The sequence below is a fragment of the Natator depressus genome, chromosome 5, assembly GCF_965152275.1.
Source record: "Natator depressus isolate rNatDep1 chromosome 5, rNatDep2.hap1, whole genome shotgun sequence".
NCBI lineage: Eukaryota > Metazoa > Chordata > Testudines > Cheloniidae > Natator > Natator depressus.
In genome coordinates this window covers 37991133-37999697 of record NC_134238.1, presented here as the reverse complement: position 1 = coordinate 37999697, position 8565 = coordinate 37991133, and positions in this window count along the sequence as shown.

The following is an 8565-nucleotide window of genomic DNA, read 5'->3' as shown; positions in this document are numbered from 1 at the left end:
CTGACAGAGTGTACATCTTGTGCAAGACAGGGCCCTCTAGCGCTATGTGCCTGGTGTATGTACTTCATCCCCAGCCAGGTGAAGAAAGGATTAGTCAACTTCCTTGGAGGAGAGGGAAATTAACATATGCCAGACCGAAGGGAGTGTACAGACAGTCCTTCTTGGAGGAAGTGACTGACAACTGGAGTCCTCATTGACAGGTTTCAGAGTAGCAGCTGTGTTAGTCTGTATCCGAAAAAAGAAGAGGAGTGCTTGTGGCACCTTAGAGACTAACAAATTTATTTGAGCATAAGCTTTCGTGAGCTACAGCTCACTTCATCGGATCTGATGAAGGAGCTGTAGCTCACGAAAGCTTATGCTCAAATACATTTGTTAGTCTCTAAGGTGCCACAAGTACTCCTCTTCTTTTTTTGGAGTCCTTAAGGAAGTAGTCCTGTTTATATACATCAAAAAAAAAAAAGGGGGGAGGACTGGACTTTAGGAGAAGACCTTTCTTGGAAGGAATATGCTCTGCCTCAACCTCAGCCCATGATAACTTCTCCCCACCGTGCTTGGTACAATTAAAGTGGGGATAGTGAAAGACTGAATTTATTCTGCTTTGGACTGCTTTTTGATCTACAGAACCAGGGTCACCAGCTGTGAGTTATTCCAGACAAGTTGGAGGCGTTTAAACATCATTTAATGACCAACTGTGTTTGAGCCTAACTTTGTAAATCCCACAACCACCAGAATTCTAGCAACCCCGTGCATGCTATTCATCATGTAGTCCCATATTAGAACATTTAAAGAACTTTTTTTTAAAATGGCTTCTTAGGAAATTTAATTTCTTAACAACATTAAGATTACAAACTTAAGTACTCAAGTAAGGAAATGCCAAAGCTAATCAGTCAACTTTTACAATACACAAGCACAAGAGAGTATTATAAGAGCCTTTAATTACATGATTATGCACTTCTATTTCCATATCAGCCATCAGTCAGTGCCCAGTTGGAGGATACACAAGGATTGAGACATTCTATGCACCTATGTCTCATTCTTGGCCAAACTCTGTTTGAATTACCTCTCTGGTCTTTTCAAAGTAAATCCACTGAACTAATGAATTTACTGCAAATGAACATGTAAGTAACTGAGCAGAGGTGAATTTATATGCACAGAGTGCTGTAAATAAACATCACCATCAGGGCAAATCACAAACCCTTGCAGTTGTGATAGAGTGCTACCTGGATTGATCTCTAGCAAGGCCCTTATGGTAATCTGACTGGATATTCATTTTGTCCATCACTGGTAATCTTATTGAACCACCAGGGCTTTTGGGGACCATGTGATCACCGGCTGTGAAGTGGCATTCCTTGGTAAATGTGCTTTGTAATTCATTGGCCTTCAATTGTAGTATAATTGTAATATATCCATACCAAGAAAGCTGCAAAAACTGTACCAGTGCTGATGGATGCTGTTGCTGGGTTCAACTACAACTCTCCTCATTGTTGATCTTGTTTGCCACTTAATATGGAACAGCTGATGAAAATGATGAGAATCAAAAACGTCAGTCTGCTACTCTTCAACCTTCATCTGTGCCCACGGTTTCACTGTTGTACAATGGAGTTGATAGAGATGTAGTTCTATAGATCCACACCTTTGTAGCATGACATCCTCACAGAGGCTGTTGAAGGGCCCAAAATATGGTGGCTGGTGCTGCTATATGAATGTCCTCATCTTTTGAGCATCCTCTAGTACTGTCTGTGACATTGTCCAAGTATCTGACAGTTGCCAGCTGCTTGATGTCCCATTCCAGAAGGGCCAATCTAAGATCCTGCATGCTGGCAACAAATGTACAATTGGTGCCTAGAATGTTAGAGCATTGTCTGAAACAGCTAAAGCTGGCCAGGAAGTGGTGAAAAGAAAATTGAGGACTATACGTTTTTGTTCTTAAGCTCCCCGGACGGGTTGCTCCAGCCAGGGGTGGCCCTTGTACTTTCACCCTATACCCAACAGGCCTTGCAGAATTGGTCGGTGATTAATGAGCAATTTATCAAGGTTGGATTCTCTGCCACCTGTGTGCATCTTATCATCATTGGCAGTGTGTAGTCCCACTAATGTCAAGGCGAATGAGGCAGTGGCACATACATTTTACCAGCAACTGCAGTCAGTCCCTAATGAAACTTCAAGAAGAGATGTTGTCATAGTCCTGAGTGACTTTAATGATCATGCAGGAAAGGATAACACCTGGTGAAGTACCCTCAGGAACTCTGGTATCCAGCAGAAGAACAAACGTGCTGTGACTGTGGAATTTGTGGCTGCCAATTACATGGTCACTGACTCACTGTTCTGTCACCTGAAGATTCACAGAATAGTAAGCATTGCTCAGCTGCCTCATTCTTATGTACTGTTGACCCTTTTTGGTCTGGGTGGTTAGCTAACATTCAGGGCCTTGCTGGATTGTTTCCTTTAGGAGGAGAAATTGATGATACAAGTCAGGTATTTCTCAGTCAATAGACAGGATTACATCAAAGAATGTACACAGAGTCCTGTTTCCCTGAACACAATAGGAACAAGGCAGGCAGTTTCCTTACTCAGAAATCCAAGTCTGACGTTCCAGCATATCCTATCCCCGAGAGAAGGTCTCTCTCTTGTCTTCCTCCCCGGGGCCATGCTCACCACTGCTTCTCACTTTTTTCTGGTTTTCTGTCCCTCATCCCCTTGTGCAACCAATTACTTAGCCCCTATGTTTGCAATCAGTCCCAAGAAAACCCCTCAGGCTACACAGCTTAGCCCTGCTCAGGCTTTGCTATATGGCTGATTGCTGTGAGTGGTAGCTAGAGACAATCTCACTTCATAAAAGGGCTTAATTGCTCCTTCTATTCTGTCTGGAAGAAGGGCGCTTAATACACCTGTCAGGGTTCCCTCCCCGCTCTGAACTCTAGGATACAGATGTGGGGACCCGCATGAAAGCCCCCTAAGCTTATTTCTACCAGCTTAGGTTAAAAACTTCCCCAGGCACAAATCCTTTGTCCTTGGACGGTACGCTGCCACCACCAAGTGATTTAGAAAAAGAATCAGAGAACGGACCACCTGGAATTCCTATTCCCCCAAAATATCCCCCCAAACCCTACACCCCCTTCCTGGGCAGCCTTGAGAATAATATACCAACCAAATAGGTATACCAGGTTCTTAAAAACCAGAACTTTATTGTAAAGAAAAAAAAAAAAGTAAAAGCACCACCTCTGTAAAATCAGGATGGAAGGTAACTTTACAGGGCAATCGGATTCAAAACACAGAGGATTCCCCTCTAGGCAAAACTTTAAAATTACAAAAAACAGGGATAAACCTCCCTCTTAGCACAGGGAAAATTCACAAGCTGAAAACAAAAGGTAATCTAACGTGCCCTGCCTTATTTACTTACTCTTTTTGCAATATTGAGACTCATTTTAGGATGGTTTATAGAAGGAGTTTTCTGACCTGGTGCTTCTCTGCTTCCTAAGAAAACACAAAAACAAAGCCTTCCCCTCAGATTTGAAAGTATCTTCTTTCCCCATTGGCCCTTTTAGTCAGGTGCCAGCCAGGTTATTTGAGTTTCTTAACCCCTTAGAGGTAAGGAGGAATTCTAGTCTACCCTTATCTGTTTGGTTATGACAACACCCGTCAGCTTGGACCAAGCCTGTAACTATATAGATTAGACTGCCTCATGTCAGCCATTCCAGTATCCCAGTACAATCTAATGTGCACGCTGAATGAGCTGGGTTTCTGTGGAAACAATGTCATAATTTAATCAAAGACTATCTGTGACATTACCCAGGGTACAATCTGGGCTAATGGACAGCTATGTCCCCTTAATTCCCCAGCCTGGGGTGCCTTTTACACTGCTTCATTGTGAGAGCAACCACTCCCGGTCTGCTCACATATAGCCCCCACCATGTAAATCACTCCCAGCTATTCTGTATGAGTGCTATAGCCAGTCACTTATGAATTATACTGCTGAGCTACACCAGCAAACTCCCAGTCCCAGACTTCCCCCAGAAATATGTGTCTTGTACTGCCCAGCAACCCCATGCACTATAAAGTCTGTCATTTATTAATAGAAAATGATATACACAAATCTTGTTATCCCAAATGGAGTTTCCCAAACACACTGATTTAGATAAAACAATTAAACACAGGGCTGTCCCTACCCATACGCAAAGTACGCAGCTGTGTAGAGCACCAGGAAATTTGGTGCCCCAAATTTCCTGGTGCCCTGCGCAGCTGCGTGCTGCTCCACCCCAGCCCTGTCTCTTTCCACCCCAGCCCTGCCCCCACTCCACCCCTTCCCCAAAGCCCCCACCCTGCCTCTTCCTGCTCCTGCTCCAGCCAGCCCTTCCCCTGAGGACTGCAGCAGGGGTGGAGCTCCCTGAATTCACTGGCGGCAGTAAGTAGAGTGACCCAGCCCCAGCCTGCTCTACTCCCTTGGCTCCCAGCTGTGCTGGCAAGTGCTGGGGGGCGGTCCCCCTGTGCCACCCAAGCCTGGGAGCTAGGGGAGCAGAACAGGCTGGGGCCAGGTCACTCAACTTCCTGCAGGAAGTGGCCAGCCCCCCCCACCTCCACCCTGCAGAGGCCTGGGGCCAGCCCCGCACAGCCCCCCTGCGGAGGCCTGGGGCCCCACACCCTTCCCTATGGGGGCGCTGTGTAGGGCACCAAAATGGCTAGGGATGGCCCTAACTAAACGAATTTATTAACTACAAAAAGATAGATTTTTAAGGTGCATAAATTGGAATTGGTTACAAAGAAATAAAAGGTAAAATGCAACTAACACCTAACTTAACAAGCTAAGTGAATACAAAGCAAAGATCTCTCACCGCATGTTCCAGCAGTGTTACTGACTGATCCACTTGGAGTCAGGATCTCACCCCCACCCCAGTCCAGTGCTGCTTCCTTTGGTCTTCATTGGTTGATGGTGCCATGGGTAGAGAGCAAGGGAGAGATGATTTGGGGAATCTGCCCTCTCCTCTTATAGCTGTTTCTCTTATGCAAGAATCATCTCCAGCTGATGTTCAGGAGACAGAAAATCGGTGTGACCAGGAACCTTTAGCTGCTTCTTTCTGTGGCCCAGTCAGCTACATTGTATTAAGTGAATGTATCACTATGGGCAAGAGGTTGTCTGACACTCCAGGAGGGTGGGTTACTGCAGCTCCTCGAGGAAGCAATAACAGTGGCCATCAGGCCTATCTGAATGACATTCACTTAGCACAGGTCTGCAAGTGGGAATCACAACAAATGCAGGACAGGGGGCTCCACTGGACCCATGCCAGTGCTGTAATAAGGCAGCGGAGCTGTGACCGGGCTATAAGAACTAAGGACAACAATACAATTGCTAGGAGAGCTTTTAGGGTAGCTGCATTCCATGAGGAGCTGGACTGCATGTTTGTGGGAGAACCCAGTACTCATTTTCAGCATTTTGTGGACCCCTTGATTGATCCTCAAATACAGGATTTCATCAGCCTGATGAACCCTGAAACAGATGCAGTCGTGGACGCCAGGACTCACCCACCCCCTCCTCAGTCACAGCTTGTGGCTCAATCTGAAGCACAGGTGAGGATCCAAACTGGAGAGGGGACCACTTCCAGTAATTATTGTATTGTATATCTTGGTACAACTGAACAGGGGCATCTTAAACAGCTTTGTTCAGAGTATCAGCAGGAGATCACTGTGTTGCTTTACCCTCTCTTCTCTTTCTATGTTTTTAAACCGCCGCCCGACCCAGTCCTCCCAACCCCTGTTGCTCATAATGGCAGCTGTCCTGGAGAATGTAAACATTCTCTATTCCCTTTCTTCTGTAAATACTTAAAGACAACCACTGCTTCAGCTTTAGGTCCTCTCCCACATCCCCCTACTGGCGTGGCTTCTTGCTCTCCTACTTGCTTGGTCCATCCTCACCCCCAAACTCATCCCAGCCAAGTTGAATGCATTGTGTGGGTTAAGGAGCAGATGGTTGGAAGGAAAGGCACTTTTATTGTAACAGCAGATATGGAAAAGAAAAAACATTGGAATCATGTATGTGACTCATGGTTTCATTAATTCCTATCAGCAGTGAGCAAATGTGAAGTATTACGACGTAATTCATCTAACTCATGCTACACAGGCACTTCAAAAAAATGAGATTTGTAAGGGACTGCGGAAGACTTTGTTTACGGCCTAGCTAGGGAACTTCTGCTTTCTTGAGGCTGCCCGGTCACTGTAGAACATGGAGAACCAACTTTAACTGGTTTTAGGCCAGTTTTGTCTGCCTTGCATGGCCCGTTGCCAGGTAGCAGAAAGCCCCTTTAGGGAAGTACCTAATTATATATTCATGAGCTGTTTCTGTGTACCGCTTATTATGGCTCGCTGGTTGCCCCTTCGTCGGACTCCATCCCAGGCAAAGCTCCAGTGTGCTGGGTTCTCCGCCTCCGTGACAGCAACGCTTGGAGTCCCCATTGCGGGTGTGTCGCTAACCTTCAATAAAGCCAGTAACTTGCTGCTTAGCTGTGTGGGGTCTCGTTTTCTCAGAGTACCTCTGCCGGCCTGCAATGCTTCGAACACCTTGGCCCAGAACAAGATTCTTAAGGCACTCATCCCCCTTTGGGTTACTGCAGAATTCTATTTCCTTTGCAGTGCATTTATGTTGAGTCATAGGTGTTTGGCTTAAGTTTTTACTGTTATGGCAGTGCACTAATTTGGCCTGAAGACTGCACAGCAATGCCCATATAGATTATTTCAGAGTGCCCCTATAGATGGTGTTTACCTTCCACTCCTACAGCAGCTCTGGAGACACCATTAAAGAACTACATGGTTCAAAAAAGAACTAGATAAATTCATGGAGGGATAGGTCCATCAATGGCTATTAGCCAGGATGGGCAGTGATGGTGTTCCTAGTCTGTTTGCCAGAGGCTGGGAATGGGTGACGGGATGGATCACAGGATGATTACTTGTTCTGATCATTCCCTCTGGGGCACCTGACATTTTGGCCACTGTTGGATGACTGGATACTGGGCTAGATGGACCTTTGGTCTGACCCAGTACGGCCACTCTTATGTTCAAACAACAGCATAGGATATCATCCCAGCTTGCCTATTTGAACAGAATCCTTCTCTGCGTTTTGGGGACCCACCTCAGGGTAACCTCCTCCAAAGTAAGAACAGTCTGAAGAAATATATGTACAAATTTGGATCACTTAGTAAACTGGCCACAAGCAAACAATATGCATTTTAATATGGCTAAATGTGTATGCCTAGGAACAAAGAACATAGGCCATACTTACAGGATGGGGGACTCTTTCCTGGGAAGGAGTGACTGAAAGATTTTTGGGTTGTGGTGGATAATCAGTTGAACATAAGCTCGCAGTATGACCTTGTGGTCAAAAGTGCTTATGCAATCCTGAGATGCATAAACAAGAATCTTGAGTAGGAGCAGAGAGGTTATCTTACCTCTGTATTTGGCACTGGTGTGACTGCTGCTGTAATACTGGGAACACTTGTGGTGCCCACAATTCAAGGAGGATGTTGATATGCTAGAGTGGGCTCAGAGAAGAGCCACAAGAATTATTAAAGGATTAGAAAACATGCCTTATAGTGAGAGACTCAAGGAGCTCAATCTTTTTAGCTTAACAAAGAGAAGGTTAAGGGGTGACTTGATTAGAGTCTGTAAGTATCTACCTGGGCAATAAATATTTAATAATGGACTCTTCAATCTCGCGAGAAAGGCATAGCACAATCCCATGGGTGGAAGTTGAAGCTAGACAATTTCAGACTGGAAATAAGGTGTCAATTTTTAATGATGAGAGTAATTAACCATTGGAACAATTTAGCAAGGGTAATGGTGGATTCTCCATCACTGACCATTTTAAAAGCAAGATTGGATATTCTTTCTAAAAGATCTGCTCTAGGAATTATTTTGGGGAAGTTCTATGGCCAGTGTTACACAGGAGATCAGACTAGATCAGTGGTTCCCAAACTTTAACAACCTGTGAATCCCTTTCATTAAAATGTCAAGTCTTGTGAACCCCCTTCTAAAAATGGATATTTCCAGGGATTTTCTCCTTTACCTGAGTATAAATTATAAAAGCAGTGATCTTGGAAATATAAAATTTGTTTTTATGACATGCTTATTTCACACTATATTATTATTATTATTTATCATTACAGTATTTTATTACATTATGAAAATAGCAACACTCTTCCAAGATCTCACTTTCATAGCTTGTATCACTTTGAATAAGCCTGTTATAAAACAAGGCTCTTATGTTTCATCAAGGAGTATCAGATGTGAAACAGCATGAAGGTATTTAAGAAGTCAACTCAAAGAGTTCCTCCTACACAAGCATTCAGGTCTTGAGCAGTCCAGACAAACAAAGCATGTTACAACAAAGCTTAAACTTGTTCTTCATAATAATTTTAAAAACAATACTTGCTGCCTATTTAATTTTAAAAACAGCAAAAAATATCCACCTTTCTTTCCATTTCTTCTAAGGAGTCTTGAAGTTTAAATCTCCTCAATGTGATAGATATGTTTGCTTTGATCTGCTTAGCTCTTGGAGTCCAGGTGCTCAAGACTGCTGGC